Below are 12513 nucleotides of genomic sequence, written 5' to 3'. Positions count from 1 at the left end.
GACTCCTAATCTGACTTATTTTGCCACCTGCATCAGTCTTTTTGGGTGTGAATACTTCCTGTAGCTAGAAGTAATTAACTGCAAGGCAGCCTCCTCACCAGTAGATGACTCCTGATTGACAGCTGAAACCTGTCCCCTTCAACATCTCACAGGTTCTGTTTCTGTAACGTCAGCTATATCATGTAAATCTAATTCCTTTCCCCCATGTAAAGTCTTTAACAATGTGTATTCTACTATCATGGGATGTGGACAAAGGGCAATAGGGTTTTAAAACTTAAGGAAATATGAGTCCAAAACATTGAATGAATACTGAAGGCATCCTTGGTGATCTAAGCTGTGAGTGAGGAACCAGAATTCTCAAAGAAGGATGGTAGTGACAGATGGGAAGTTGGTGGATGATAGCAAGAAGGTAGCATGCACCTCAAAGGAGGACAAGATTTTACCTGTGGGTAGAAGGTATATGTACAAATAGAAGACTGATCCTGCCTTCTGGTTTCTGAGAGAATGAGGTCTGCCACAGAACTGGAACATAAAGAAGCCAGATAACAGATAAGATAATGAGGTGGAGGAAACTTTGGGTATACAGAATAAAGATGCGGGAGAAATAATTATAAAGGAAGGGGATTTTAAATAAGGCAAAGTAGAAAGGATTGGTTTGAAAGTTAGAGAAGAGTTGGGGAAAAGTAAACTTGGAGCAACTCAAGGATGTGTATGTGACCTTGAATAATAATTTTAAAAAATGTAGCTCCACCTATGCTAACTGACCACTGTGGCTATTAGAGACAATGGCCAGGCAGGTGGAGCCTGGCTGGAGCCTCTCCCTTCTTGCGGTGGACGCAAGCCCGTGGCAGGCCTGTCCTCACCAGTAGCATGCCCTGGCTTGCCAACCTGGCCCATGGGGCTCTTTCTTGTCCATAATCACCAAAGGCACTGGGTGAAGGATTTGGTCTGAAGCCAAAGCAAATAGCAGCTGAGAGACATACAACAGTTGGCGTCTGGCTCAGATGGCTCTGGCGCCTTCCTGCACGGCCCCCTCTCCCCACAGAGTCTATTTGGCCCGGTGAAAACAGCTAATATTTGTGCAGAGCTTTGGGGTTTACCAGCCACTTGCACATAGAGTGCCTCATTCCAGCCTCCTAACTGTGCAGGTGGTGAAGTTTTACGATTCCTATTTCAAAGATGCAGAGACTCCTAGCTCCTCCCCTTATAATTGAGTGACATTAGGTCATTAACCCTCCCTGAACATCAGCTTTCCTGGTAAAGAAAATGGGAATAATGAATAACAATAATGAAGTTGTTTTGAAATATGATTATGTGTGTGGTGCTTGATGATGTCATATAAATGAATATCGCCACTTAAATAACTTAGTCCAGTGGGAGTCTCCACTTGCCTTTGTCACTGAGGAAAAGGCCATTCCCAAGGAATGTGAAAGGAATAATTTGTAAGTATGCAGCATCAGTGACTGAAATCAGTTATAACAATGGCTCCAGTAATTTCTTCCATGCCTGGATGCACGCTTCCTTGTAATGTAAAATCAAGGTAGAGTGTTTCCTCTCCTGGAATCCTGGCTGGCTCTGTGTCTTGCTTTGATCAACAAAATATGGCAGAAGTAAGGGTGGGCCTTGTGGTTTTGCTCTCAACTTCTTGATGTCCTGTGACTCCCATGTAAGGAAGCCTGTCCAGGCTGATCTCCTGAGGACCAGTGACCACATGGAGAGAATTTCCCAGTCATCCCAGTAATGCCAGTCATCCCCACCGAGGCCCCAGTGGGCCAGCTGGGCCCTGCCAATCTCTATCCTATTCCCTACCTGTTCATCTGCCAACTGACTGTGGCCTACATGACCCCAGATGGGGACAGCCGAGGATATGTTCCAAATTATGGAACTAGAAACAAGCACATGATTGTTATTTTTGGCCACTGTTATTTGGAGTCCACTTTTGAATAGAACCCGAAAACTGAAATATGACTAGGGTGAGATAGTAGGAATATGTTTGTATGATAATACTGTATGGATGCTGAAAGTGGGTATGAAGAGAACTCATGGTGCCTTCTTTCTCCTTTAAATTATGTTGATTCCACACCATTTGGTGGCCATTTTGACTCAATATAGACCTATGAACTTGAATTTGTGATTTATTCCTCTAGTACACGTAACTCTTAGGATAAATAGATATGGTAAAATCTTACATTCAATGAACTCCAAGTTCAGAGTCTCATTAATTTCTACCTCATCCCTGTGACCAACATAGGGTCAGACCATGTGCGTCTGACTGGAGGTCTTGGGAATATACCCAACGTCATGCTGGGAGTTCACAGTTAAGCTTGAGATCAAACCTCTTAGTCCTTGACCCCACTGATCCCTTTGTCCATGTGCTCATTGTCATCTGAACAGCAACTCAGAGAACTCCAAGCTATACTGAAGCAACTGGTGCTTAGAAAAGGACACCTGGAAGCAAGGAAGATGGAAGCAAGATAGTTCAGGATGGGTTGACCTGAGGACATCAAAGTTGACCCTACCTGGGCCAACTGGAACATCTCAAAGGAATGGTCAGAAGGGACTCAGACACTCCCTGAAATCCTTCACAACTGTTAAGGATTAGATATGAGATGTCCCTCCAAAGCTCCTGGGTTCATGCAAGAATGTTCGGAAGTAAAATGATTGGATGGTGAGAGCTATAACCTAATCAGTCCATCCTAGTTTGAAGGGACTAGGTGGTAACTGTAGGCAGTGGGCATGGCTGGAGGAACCCTGGCAAGGTTCCTCTTTCCTGTGATCCCTTCCTCTTCCTTTCTCTCTGCTTCCCACCTGCCATGACCCAGGGCAGCTTCTCTCTGCCACACCCTTCTGCCATGATGTGCTGCCTCATCTTGTACCTAGAGCAATGGAATTGGCCAACAAATGGACTGAATCACTAAAGTAGTAATAAGTGTCTCCTCCTCTAAGTTGTTCTTGACAGGTGTTTTGGTCGCAGCAACGAAAACCAAGGTTAACACAGCAACCAAGGCAAGATGTCCAAGGCAGATTGTTCTTCTCTGAGCAGGGATTCTCCTGATGTTATTCTCAAGGGACCTGCTAGTTTCTGCTCTGGGCTTTCCCAGAGACAGAAGAGAAAGATGCAGTGAAGACCAAGGTACTTTCTCCCTGCAAACTCCAAAGAAGACTAACTAGAGAACTGACCCATGAGCCAGTGGGGAAATGCTGGTGAAAACACATATCCTTGTTGCTGTGTGGATCCTAGGATTCCTCCCACCTTCTCAGACCCAGTCCTGGTGCCACAGTCCCTAATGCACTGGGATCCATTTTCATTAAGTCTTCTCCCTCCTTGACCCTTCTTTGTTCTCTTGGCCAATAGCAGAGGTGAAACAGGAGAGTTGGGGATGGCAGAAATGGTTCTGGTTTCTGAGCTCTGCTTTCTCTGCATAATTCTACTCTCATGAGTGTGGGGAAGAAACAGGGAGAGGCCACCAGCTGGGGCCACAGTTGTGCAATCCTGGTGCTTGGAGCTGTGGCACCCAGCCCACCTAACCACCCCACCAGCCAGTCAGCAGCATTTATGGGACTCCGGTGGGAGGCAGGCAGAAAACATGGCCTGCTGAAAAGAACATCAGAAGAAACCTAGTTCTGGCACTCAGGTGTTGTAAGAATTTAGATGGGTTAATTAAATTAACATTTTTTGAGGCATGTCATAATTTATAATTTGCTTTCAAAGGTAGTTTTGAATTAATCCTTTCAACTCCCCCAGGGTATGTGATATATGGTGTCATTATTTCTATTAGATGAAAAAACTGAGGCCCAGAGAGGTATAGTGACTTTCCCAAAGCCACGGAGCACAGAGAACTAGAATCTGCTGCCTCTAAGCCCTTGGCTTTCCCTGCCACACTCCTCACTCTGAGCCTGAATTTCATCATCATTAAAATAATGACACCGGGCTCTGATTCTGTGTGAGGTAAACACGTTACCTGTGTGATCTCATTTAATCCTTTAAATAACCTATGGTTGGGAACTATTTTTATCCCTGTTTTACAAATGAGAGACCTGGGGTGTTGAGAGCCACAGCCAAGGGGCCCCAGCAAACTTTCAGACTGCCAGCTGATGATTGGCTCACAGCTGCCCCAGCAACATCTAGCTGATTGGCTCCTCTGTGGTGATGCTCATTGGGCTGTTTCCCTGCCCTTTTAGACCACGGAGCTGCTCACTGGGGGACTTTTTTGGCTCCGCACATGCGACCCAGCCAATCGGCCTCAAGAGGAGGAGGATTGTGAGAGGTGGAGAGGCTGGTGGTTGGGAGAGAGGCTTGTGGGAAGCTGGTGGTGGCAGTTGGGCTCTGAGGGTTTTTCCTGAGGAGCTGTTTTGTTTGGCGTGTGTGGTTCTAAAAATAAAGTTTGTTTCTTTTGACAAGTGGTTCCTGAATTGTGCCCAGCCAGACTGCAGCACTGGGGCTTAGGGAGATTAGAAACCCACCCAAGCCAAAGCCTTTGCCACCTCCATTTTGCAAGTTCCCAACTGTTAGGTGGAATGATTTTCCCCACCCACCTACCTCACCAGGTGACACTGAAGATGAAATAATATAGTGGATATGGAAACACTTTTTGGAAGTTAAACAAGCAATGGCATAAGTAATTGAATAGATCCCGAAAACTGCAATATGACTAAGGTGAGATAGTAGGAATATGTTTGGATGGTAATACTTTCCACCTCTTTACTGACACAAAATAGCAGGGACAACTAATAGAGAAGCTGTAAGCAGGGGTGCTAGGGTCCAGAAGTGCCAGTCCTGGAAGACTTCCTGAAAGAGGCAAGTTTTGCCTAAGTTCTTGCCAAATGATTCTGGTACCAAATGTAAGAGAGGAGAGGCACTTCAAGCCAAAGCCTTGGCCAGCAAGGCTACAGTTCCTGTCTAGAAGGGAGGCAGGTGTCCAGGAAGGGATGGAGATTCTGACAGGAATTAGTGGAAGTGGATGATGCTCTTAAAGTCATAGAAGTGTGTGTGTGTGTGTGTGTGTGTGTGTGAGAGAGAGAGAGAGAGAGAGAGAGAGAGAGAGAGAGAGAGAGAGAGAAACAGGTAAGGCCACCCATCCTGACCCTCTGAAGTGTCATGCACAATAGCTTCCAAATTATCCTAAATACAGGAGAAAAAAAAAAAAACTTATCTGAGCACTTTCTGTTGCCACAATCCTCAATCCCCTGTGGAATCAAAATGCACTCTGTGATCTTGGCACAGACGCTTGTTCTCACTTGTGGGCCTTTTCCATGGACTTTTATGTCTTTGTTTATTTTGTGCGTTTTGTGAGTGGCCCATGCCTTTAAAGGAAATGCACCAGCCTTGGCCTGTCATTATGGTCCTGCACTCGCCCTGCTCTTGGGATGGGTGAGCCTGGGCTTTTAATTTGCTGTGACAGGAGATAATTGTTGCTTGAGTTTCCACCTCTGAAAATAAACCCGGGTGGTGCTTCCCGGCTGGGAATCCACAGAGGCAAGCTCACCCCTGGGGCTAATGCCAGGGAAGGCTTAAGCCAGGCTGAAGCGATTGGTCTCCATGTCCCTCACCCCTTTCCTTTTGTGGATTTCAAAACATACAATTAGTGTTTTCTTTAAGAGCTCAAGTTGGGAAAGTTAAGAAAGTTCAGGGAGACTTTTCGAGAATGTATGCAAGAATTCCTGAGGTGGAACTGTGAAATTTTAAATTCTGGGGATATGAATTAAGTACTCTATTCGGGCTTAATTCCTCTTTACAGATGCATTCAAGTTCAAGGGCATCATGTCCTACCCACCAGGGATATCCTCCACTGTCTTTTTCTTCTCTTTAAAATATGACATCTTGACTAGAAGTAATCTTGGCAAGGTCCCGTCAATCAAAGCATTCTGGATTATAAATTGGGACATGGATTTTGGATGATGGCAAGACCTTTCTAATCTATAAAATAAGGTAGCTCAAGATGACCTCCTGAGGTTTCTTCCTGCACAGGGATCTGCTGATCTTGTTCACCATTCATAAGCCTGTCTCACCACAGCTGATTTGAGAGCAAGGACTTGTGAAGCCAGAGCAGGTCACAGAAACTCAGATGGGACAAAGATGTCTGGGAATTATAAACACTGAGGCTTGGGAGTAAGATAATACAGAAGAACCCAAGAAGCAGGAAAGCTTAGAGTAGTAGAGAAGAACAAATCCATGAGGTCACTGCCCTCTATGTTCCTGTGCCCTGGAAAAGGTCATTCCTGAGCCATAGACGTTCTCTGTGTTCAAATTACGAGTCTTAAGACCTTGGGCAAGTGTCTAAACCTTTCTTAGTTTCCCCATTTATAAAATAGGGAAGACAACAAACCTGCCTCACTGAGCTGTTGTAAGGTTTAAGATAGTACAAGTGTGGTGGTCATTTGTGCATCTCACCAAAAACTCTCACGCTCTTTCTTTTGGGCACATGGAAAGGTTGCGTTTCCCTAGCCCCTTGATATTAGACTTAGCCATGTGAGTTCCTTTGTCCAGTGAGGTGAGAGCATTTCATTGAGAGTGTTACTGTGTGCAGAAGCATTTTCTAACTAGTGGAAGACATTTCTATGATCCCTACTTTTTTCCATAGCAACCAGCAATACATTTGATGGTGGAAGCTCCCAATGTAAGAAGAGGTAGAGGGGAGATCCAGCCAACCTGCAATGATGTTTGATGAGATTAAGAAGTAAACTTACTATTAGTTACTAAGATTTGAGGATTGTTTGCTGCCACACCATAATCTAGCCTGCCCTGACTATAACAATCTAGGAAACCTTTAGCATAGTCCCTAGACCATAGTAGTCTCATGATAAATAATAGTTCTTATCTTTGATTCTTAGGACAAATGTGAGGACTGCTGTCTTTTGAAGCAACCACATAGACTCTGCCACAGTTTTGACTAAATGTGTGTGTACTCTTTTATAGTGACAGAAAATTATTCCAGAGTCATCAGTGGCAATCAGAATCCAGGGAATCTCTTTGCTCAAGAAAAGTAAAGAAAGCCCTTCCCAGTATCATTGTTTGTCCAATGGGTAGAGTCAAGTTATCATGTGTTCCAATTTTTACCAGCCAGAAAAACAGTAGCAGGACAATAATGTTGCTCTCAACAAAGTTATTTTTGAGTCATAAGCCTATTGGATTCTCTGCTCAGAATAAAAGATAACAGATGCTGAGTATGTGATTCCAATAAACTACATTGATGCAAAAACCAAAATTCCAGTTTGTTTCAATTATTGTCATAGGAATATTTTCCCTGTTTAACTGGGTAGGTTATAAGACTTTAGGAACTTAGGTCACATTAGACTAAAGGGAGATGTTGTTAAAGAATCTGGCCTTTTTTTCCAACACAGTTGAGTGTTAATTATTATAGGTACAGAAATGGGAATGCAGGTAGAAATCAAGAGCATGATCTTCGTGCCAGGGCCTAGGTTTGAACCTCAGTTCCTTCCCTTAACTACAAGGTGGTATGTGCTCAAGAACTTCACTGTTCCTGAAATACAGGGACAGTCAGTAAAAACTAGGCCTTATTATATCCACTGGATTGATAATTTTTAACATTTCTAATGTTGTTTTAGTCACTTATGTAATACAGAATAATTCAAATTTTTTTTCAATACCACTACCTCATTTAGTCTTTCCAGCAATTCCATGAGTTTGATAATATTGTTCTAATTTGATAAGTAATAAAATTCAGGTACAAAGACCATAAGTTTTTCTTAGGACCACATAACTACTTAAGTGGAGGAGTCAGGCTTTAAACTCAGAACTTAAACAGGGAAGTTCTATAAAGTCTGTTTGTAGAAAAGTGGACCTTGTGATTAAATTCCCAAATCTTCATAGCTCCTAGGAAGGGTCAGAGATTGTTTTAACACCATTCATTCCACACTGAAGCCCAGTGGGTTTGAAATCATTATGGATATTTAATGTAGAAAGGTATGCTGATGAGAAGCATCGGTTATTTCCTGCAGATAAACACCATCTATGCTGGGAACATGTGGTTAAATTAGGGAGATACATGTCCATCCCCTTTGGAAACCATGTAGACTAACACGGTGGGTGACTGAGGACCAGTAGCCCTTACTTTCTGGCCAAGGGATCCCCTATAGAATAATGTAGACATGGGTCTCCAAACCAGCCATTCAGCACAAGTCTAAAGCTTTCACAGTAAGTTAAACACCGTCGGGGGGGGGGGGGGGGCATTTTACTATCTCACACCTTCATTGCATGATAAAGGGATTATACCTGAGAAAAAAAATTATAATTCAAAGGAGACTTCCCACAATGACAAGGTTTCATTCTTTTTAATGGTTAAATAATATTCAGCCAATATCTATGTGTATATGTGTCACATTTTCTTGTTCAGTTATCTACTGATGACCACCTAGGCTGACTCAATATTTTGGGTATTGTGGCTACTGCTGCCATAAACATGGAAACACAGATATCTTCAATCTACTGATTTCCTTTCCTTTGGATACTCACCCAGTAATGGGATTGTTGGATCATATAGTAGTTTTATTATTAATTCTTTGAGGATCCTGCCTGGAGGACACTATGTTAAGTAAAATAAGGCCAGTACAGAAAGACAAATACCTCATATGTGGGAGCTATAAATTGATCCCACAGATGTAGATACTAAATGGTAAATGGTGGTTATCAGAGGCTGGGAAAGGGAAAGACTAAAAGGGTAGAGAGAAGTTGGTTTAGAGGTTCAAAAATACAGTTGGATAGGAAGAAAAAGTTCTAGTGGTTTTTTTCTCTTTTCTTTTTTGTACTGAGGATTGAACCCAGGGTTGCTTTACTACTGAGCTACATCCCTAGCCCTTTTTATTTTTTTATTTTGATACAGATTTCACTAAGTTGCTGAGGCTGACCTCAACTTGAGATCTGCCTCTCTTAGCCTCCTGAGTACCTGGGTGTTGAGAGCCACAGCCAAGTCGGGGTGGCACCTGGCATTTTGCCAGAGGGAGTGTTTGAGAGGTGACACCAACGAACCATTGAGATGATGATGGTTAAGTTAAGCTGTGTATTCAGTGGTATATAGACCTTTGCTGTCCGGCAATAGGGCGGCTCTTGCTGCCTTGGGCGCCAGCTACTTTGGAGTTCCCATGGAGTGGGGTTCCAGGGGAGTGTGCATGGAGCCTGGTAGAGGGTGAGGGTGTTCCCGGGGAGCGTGTGTGAAGTGCTGGTGAGAGTTCTGGAATAAAGAGTTGCTGTTTGAACCTACAAGTGCTTCGTGGCAGCTTGGTTATTTGTGCCCAGCCAGACTGCGGCAGCTGGGATTGCAGGTTTGCACCTTTTGCCTGCCTGGTTCCAGTGTTCTATAGCATAGTAGAGTAACTATAGTTAGCAATGATTTATCGTATATTTCAAAATAGGTAAAAGAAAGGATTTTGAATGCTCTCAACACAAAGAAATGATTAACATTTGAAGTGGTGGACAGGTTAATTACCCTGATTTGATCACATTGTATATTCGATCTCATTGTATCTTTGATTTCATTGTACATATGTGTTGAAATATCATACTGTGCCCTATAAATATGCACAATTATTATGTGTCAATTAAAATAAGATTTTAAGGGACTTTTAGAACGCCAGTTATTAGCAACACAGCCTAAATGTTATTGAGAGCAACAGCATTTCCTGGACTAGAGAGGGACCTAAAATCCTGGAGTATTTTATGAATTAGCCCATTTCCTTGAAAAGTCAGTTGTTCTGCAGCCTCCTGACAAAGCTTAGCTAGCTGCTGACAAGCTGGCCAATTAGATGCACCATATCTCATTATCATTCGTTCATTCACCCAACCAAACTTGCCTGAGCATCCCCTATACCAAAACAAAGTTAGATCATGTGAGGGAAGCAAAAAGTGCCTACCCAAGAGGAGCTTCAATCTGGTAGGGGAAAGAATGCCCCAAGGGAGCCTTTATGCAGAGAGGGCATATCACACAGTGCAAGATGTGCGGAAGTGGGTAGACCCTGGTCCTGAAGATGACCACCATATTGGAGCCAGGTCTTGCTAACATTCCCAGTTCATGTCTAAGCTCAGCGTTCTCAGATTTCAGGGATTTAATGCTGTGGATGAGGCTTGCTAGCACACACATTTTAATTGTTCTTGGCCTCTGCAGAGCTGTAGGTACCTGGCAATGCTGTCAGAGCCCTACCCAGGTATTCTGGGAGTTCTCTGGACTGTCATGTGTGTGCTCAGGAACAAATGGGTGCATCCTCTCCTTGACTCTAAAAGCAAAGTAGTTAAAGCCCTGTGAAGGAAACTTCCTCCCAGCTACTGAGCCCCTGGGCCTCTTTGGTCTCCATCTGATGTTCAGCTCTGAAGCAAGAAGTGGCCCTTATCAATGGAGTCCCTGCAACCTTAGAGTCTCTCATTCTAGGGCTCAGTCTGTGGCCTCTGCAGAAAGAAAATCCAGCCCAGGCCCCTTTCCTCTTTCTCTAGGCTCAACCCCACCTGCCAAAGCATGACTCTCTCTTTATCCAAAACAAAAGTTCCTATGTACATCCTTTTCTTCAAATGATGCCAGAGGCTGGGAAATGATCTCTCTTAGAGTGCCTGTCATTCAGCATCCAAACTGAGAAACTCTGGAATGTGCAGATGAAAGCTGGATGGGACTTGAGAGCACCAGGCATAAACCAGGACTGTCCCAGGACAACTGGGATCTGTAGCCACTCTTGCTCCCCATCACATCAGGCTCCGCTAGCTCTCCCGCCACACGCTCTGCGGTCACAATGCTTTACCGATACTGCATATACATTTGCTGGGCAAAAAGTGCAAAAGAAAAACCATATCCAAATTTCAATTGCCTGCCTAGAAACATAAGACAAGCACCCAGGGACTTAAATGAAGGAATTGGCTTAAGGGTTTGAACTTCCCCCAAATTGACTCAACCACCGTGTAAACCAGAGGCCCCAATCTGGAAGACAGCTACCAGAAGCCTGGCTAGTGGTGTTTTTCAGGCAGAAAAAGAAAACCCTCTCAGTCACGAATGCATTTGCCTTAATTTGTACTGATTTGCTGCCTGCCTGTCAAAGGGATATTATTTAAGACTGGAGTAATTTGCTTCCTGTGATGCTGTGAACAAGGTTCCTCCCTGGACTTCAGAGTGTAGTCTTTGTAGACATTTATCTTCAAGTCAGCATATCAATCTTCCCTTATGCATCTTTTCTCTGAAAAGATCTTTTCTTATTTTTTTTTAAATCAGTTCAATATTTATTGACTTTATGGTGCAGTGTCTACTGGGAAATCTCAGTCACTATTGAGTGGACTAATCAGGGCCTACAAATTGCTGTCTGAACCAATATCCACTTTTCCAGAGATCCAAGCCACGTGGCTGTGGAGACAGACTTTCAGCTGCTCCTCTTACATCCTTTCCTGATCAGAGTGATTTATCACCTGAATGTCATAATCGGGTCAAGCCCTTTGTTGCTTCAGCTCTTTGGTGTTAGACTGTCGCGTATTGGGTGGTTTAACGGTGTGAGTTTATGCCTAATCGACCTAATAAACACTCTTTCTTTTTGAGTCTTTTCTATGAGAAAAATCTTCTCTTTGGGTGTCTGTGAAACGGGAAGGGGGATATTTAGGAAATCCAAAGGCCTCATTTACTGTTGCTTTCCTTTAGCCTAGGAAGAGGCAAGCGCGCTATAATGGGGAGTTCCATCTCAGGGGTGGGAGGGTCTTGTTCTGGATGAGGACGCAGATGCTTACTGCATCTAGGAACACAGTAAACTTGCCATGGGGCACCGCTCCTCTTGTCCCTGGGCTCACCCTTGTATTTATGGGAAGAATACCCACAGTATGTCCACAGACAAAATAACATCTAGGGCAAGGCCCTAATGTTAGGGTTCCTGTGATCTCCCTACTAACCTCAAAGAATAAACTCCAACATTCTAAGCATTCAGATCTCCTGACCAGGAAAAATGTCTGTTTTGAGTCTGGTACCAGCTCTTCAAGTCCTAAAGAATTGGACCCTTGGGCAGGCTAGGCACATGGGGAGCTCTCAAGAGGGCTGCAGATCAGCCTTCAGGGTGCTATGGCCACAGACCCTGTGAGCCCTGCGTTGTTTCTCCCCATACCCCACTGCCCCCCATGGGTTTCCTGGATGTGGTAGATTCCTGCACAGAGGAAGTCTTCCCTCACCTTTGCCCTGCCATCTGATGGCTCCAGAGCCTGAATGAACCTGCTTGGCCTCATCTAGACAGTCCTTTCTCCATAGTGAGCATTCAGTATCCTGATTGGAAGATCACCAGCTGGGTTCCCTGGGGATTGCCTGGTACACAGCAGCAGCACAATAAATATTTGTAAATGAATGAATGAAAAAAAGAAATGAGGATGGGGATATAGCTCAGTTGGTAGAGTGCTTGCCTTGAATGCACAGGCCCTAGGTTTAACCCCAAGCACCAACAAAAAAAGAAAGAAGAAAGAAATGAAGTGTAAAATTCCAGCTCGGTTCCCTGGGGAGGAGGTTCTAGGGTGGTTTGAACCCTGCTCCCAACCCCAACTCCAGTCTGAAG

Source organism: Callospermophilus lateralis, chromosome 14, assembly GCF_048772815.1.
Source record: "Callospermophilus lateralis isolate mCalLat2 chromosome 14, mCalLat2.hap1, whole genome shotgun sequence".
Taxonomy (NCBI): domain Eukaryota; kingdom Metazoa; phylum Chordata; class Mammalia; order Rodentia; family Sciuridae; genus Callospermophilus; species Callospermophilus lateralis.
This window is presented reverse-complemented; position numbering follows the sequence as displayed.